The sequence below is a fragment of the Prionailurus bengalensis genome, chromosome A1 (genome assembly GCF_016509475.1).
Source record: "Prionailurus bengalensis isolate Pbe53 chromosome A1, Fcat_Pben_1.1_paternal_pri, whole genome shotgun sequence".
Lineage (NCBI taxonomy): Eukaryota > Metazoa > Chordata > Mammalia > Carnivora > Felidae > Prionailurus > Prionailurus bengalensis.
Window position 1 is genome coordinate 123,946,022 of NC_057343.1, and position 4,487 is coordinate 123,950,508.

At 40.8% G+C, this 4,487-nt stretch overlaps 1 pseudogene; it reads left to right on the forward strand.

Annotated features, from left to right (window-relative positions):
- The first annotated feature begins 1,045 nt into the window (after positions 1-1,045).
- On the forward strand, positions 1,046-1,746 carry LOC122473365 (annotated as a pseudogene).
- Positions 1,747-4,487: the final 2,741 nt, after the last annotated feature.

Here is a 4,487-nt window from a genome sequence, read left to right on the forward strand (position 1 = left end):
CGTCTTTCAAAAAAGAGAATACAGACAGACCTGTTAATGGGGAAAAATATGAGAATTATAGGAAAGGAAATTAAGGATAAGAAAATAAGAAGTAAATTACTTCATCTTCTAAGATCTATTAGGGTATATACTTTACAGTCATGATCACAACACATTTATTTTGCCCAAGCCATTATGGGTGAATGGTTTTGTGTGTGTATGTGTGCAATTGTATGAGCGTGTGAGAGCAGGCATGAGAAGAACTAAATGATTAGTAGCACGCTGTCCCTAGTTTACAGCATTATAATGTCTAGATTCTCTTTGAACTCCCTAAAAGGCTCTGGGAGAGCTTTATCGGGTGTATAAGGTGAGCAAGAGGCAAGGCTGGGATTACTTTCCAAGCTAGTTCCTGACCTGGGGTTCATTCATGCTACCATCTGGGGCAGGTAAGAAAAGAATAACATGTACTTTGCTACCTCACGTGATTGCATAAACAAATCAAGACAGCTAATAATGGCAGATTGTTTTGAAAATGCAGAAAGTGATTTTATCTTAAGAGACTATAGTTATTTATTAAACTATGGTCATCATCAAGGATATCTCTACATAGAAAAAGAAGATTTGAACCACAGTCTGATAACTTGGGATTTAGGAAATAAATTTGGCCTTTAGCAACACTACTGGTCTACAAAATCTCGTTTGCTTTTATAGTTTTCTCATCTCTTTCCTGTGTGTCAATATCCTTGACGTGAATTCAGATTCTGGACCACTTGACACCTGTTTTGAACTGTAAAGTTTATACTTCTTGTACTCTAGCTTCGTTCCTTCTTCATGAGAAGAAAAAAGGTTCTACATGTTTCATGAATAATTGAAAGAGTGAAGAAAAAAAAAAAAGATGGAATTTGGAATTTAAGGAAAAGTACGCACCCTCCCTGCCTGCCTTGCTGGTGCGTTCCTGCACCTGCGCAGAACCTGCTCCTTGAAGGCTGGCGGGGGAGGGGGGAGGGCGCGCTTCCGGAGCCAGAGGACGCAGGGGCCTGCCGGGCCCGCACCTCCGCGCGTCAGTCCCCAGCACTCTGCAAGACTAGAAGGGACAGAGGAACCTGTCCGGGTTCCCTGCAGGGCAGAAAAAAAGGGGAAATGTCAACATGGAAAAAACTCTACGATGAAAAGAAAGGAAAGCTGGAAGCGAGGCTAAAGCCGGAAGATGAAGGGAAATCCGATGAGGAAGAGAAGCTGGAAGTGGAGGGGGAAGCCAGGGCATGAGGGAAGGTTCCAGAATGGGAGACAGCCAGATGATGAGGGACAACCAGAAGATGAGGAAAAGCAAGAAAAGCCGGGCAAGTCCGAGAATGAGGGAAGGCCGCAGTGTGAGAGCAAGCCAGAATCCCAGGCAAATCCTGAGAGCGAGCTGTGGGATGCGGAAAAACGCCTGGCTGAAGATGACATGCCCAGGAAAGCAAAAAGAAAAACGGACAGGGGAACAGACGATTCCCCCAAGGATTATCAGGAGGACTTACAGAAAGGGCACTCGGGCAGTGTGAGGAGGTGATGAGAGAAGGTGGAGATATGTCAAGGGCTCAGGAAGAGCTAAGGAAAAAACAGAAAATGGGTGGTTTACATTGGATGCAAAGAGATGTACGGGATCCATTCTCGCCAAGGGGACCATGGGTGTCAGGAAAGTCACGGTGGATGTAGGGGCCAAGTGGGCTTACATGATATCCCATATCTCTAATGCCTTTGGTCTTAAATTCTGATTTCTCTGATGAAAATATTGCCGACTCTGCTTTCCCTGGCAGGCATTTGCCATGCTATGTGCTTTAACCTTCAGCTGATACTTTGCTTTAGCATTAGCTAAACTTTAGCTTTAACCTTTAGCTGATACCTTGCTTTAGCTGGCACTCTTGTTGCCAGCAGCCTTTTGATCCAACTGCAGTGTTCTCTGTCAGTAGGACATTTTCACTCATGTGCATGGAAGAAGTTTTCATGGTACATTGTAAAATAACAGTAAAGAAAAACAGTTTTCAGAACCACACTCACACACAAAAGTAGTCTCATAACCCAAACCCCATTTTTCTAAAACTTCAATCCCATTCATTTGAATTCAAATGTTGTGGTTGTCAGAAACATGGAGTAACTAACAGAGTATGTGATGAATCACCTCTGGATTTAGAACATTCCTGAAATGAAACGGAGAAAAAGCCCTGATGTCAAGAGGCAACTGGTCTTCCTTCCAATATTGGGAGTGCTCACTGAATCTTCTTTTGGCTCCCTCTCCTCATAGAAGAGGCTATCCATTCCAAACTTCTTATTCATCATTTCAGACGTACTGGGTGTCATTGAGGAACACTTTTCCAGTAAGAAGGAAACCAACTCCTCAACCTTTCCTCATAGCAGAGATTCTTTAGAGATGCAATAATTTTTTGGTTCTTTTGTTCTGCCTTCACACCACTTCCACTCCTGGGAATACTATCCATTTGGGCTAGGTTTGGGGTTCATTGGAGCATATTACGCAGTCACCAATTCTACTTTAAGGCATTAAACTTCCTTATCACCAGTAATAGAGTGTATTGTTGGGTCCCATTTCATATGAATTGACAGAGCAGATAAAAAATAAAAAATCGGTACTGGTGTGTCAATATTTAGAAGACACTTGTACAGAAAAAGCTAAGGAATCAATGGTGACTGAAATCTTGCAATGACTTTGACAAGTTTTAAACAGCAAATGGTCTGATTTGTTTTAGGTATTGTGGTTTAGGGCTTAATAAAATGGGGATGCCTGGGTGGCTTGGTTGGTTGAAGGTCCAACTCTTGATTTCAGCTCAGGTCATGATCCCAGGGTTGTGGAATCGAGCCCCATGTCAGGCTCACACACCAAGTGTGGAGCCTACTTAAGGTTCTCTCTCTCTTTCCTCTGTCCTTCCCCTGCTGGAACTTGCGCATGTGTGCACACTTCCTCTGTCTAAAATAAAACTTAAAAAAAAGAAAGGGAGAATATAATAAAATGAAAAGGAGAAGTTATATCTTGACTTTTTAATCTTAGTTCAGAACGTGTTGGGGGTGTTATTCCATGATGAGTAAACTTAAATCTGTTGTTGAGGTCCATGTCCAAGTGATATTGACTTTTCTTGGGATCTTTGACATTAACTAATACACCTACACCATTATAATAACATAAAAATGCAAAACCAACTATAATTAAATATAAGACTTATCACTATACTCAAAATTATTCTAAGTCTTACACACACACACACACACACACACACACACAAGAATTTCCTCTAACTCTTACAACAATTGTATACTGCAATTTTATTACCCCTGTTTTGCATATTGGGAAACTGAGGCCAAGAGAAAATAAGTGTTTTGCCCAAGGCAACATAGCTAGTAACCGATGAGTCAAGATTTGGACCCACGTCTACCATACGTCAAAGCCAAGTTCATTTCCATTACGCTGTGAGGTTGCAAAGACAGGAATAGAAACAAATTTCCTGACTCTCTATTCCATTCTCTTTCGATTATGCCATGATGGATATCAATTTTCTAATCTATAACAGTAATGCAGTTTGAATTTGCTTTCCGTAGACACTCATTTTACCAAACTGTTGGAAGAAACAAAGCACAGACCTTGAAACCAATGATTATACTTTTATAGGAAATAAGTTATTTCATTAAAAAAAAAAAAGAAAAGGAAATACTCTGGCTTTGATGGTATCCAGAATATTGACATCATTCTCAAATTGGCTAGCCTTAGATCAGTTTTCTGGAAGAACCTTTAAAAGGGTTTTGATCCCATAAAGTTTAAAACTTTCCCTCTATGAATGTAGAGACCCTTTGGAGTACTGGAATCAAACCGTTGGGCTCTGGCTTCAACCATTTTTACATAATTTTTCAGGTGCTTTCTTGAGCTACTGGAGTAGAGTAAGCAAGTAGACAAAAGGCATTACTTGTAAAATGGAAGAAGGAACTAAGGAGAAGATACTATCTCTAGAAAAATGTTACATTGATATATTGGTATTTTTAAATACTTTATTCTTTCTTTCCTCCTTGGGAGACTAAATAATGAGTCAACATAGGAGTAAACTAAATTTAGGAGAAAATTGGTTGAGACAAGTTTTTTTTTTTTTTAATTAAAAAAAAATTTTTTTTTTCAACGTTTATTTATTTTTGAGACAGAGAGAGACAGAGCATGAACGGGGGAGGGGCAGAGAGAGAGGGAGACACAGAATCGGAAACAGGCTCCAGGCTCTGAGCCATCAGCCCAGAGCCCGACCCGGGGCTCGAACTCACGGACCGCAAGATGGTGACCTGGCTGAAGTCGGACGCTTAACCAACTGCGCCACCCAGGCGCCCCGAGACAAGTTTTTAAAACAGTCATTTGGGGAGTGATGGGTTGTGGAAACTTAAAGCTGGAGACTCTAATGTTTATGATTACGATGTTTGGTTAGACCAAACAGTGAGACCTTAAAATGTAAAATGTCCTTCAGGTTGAGAATTTTTGAAAG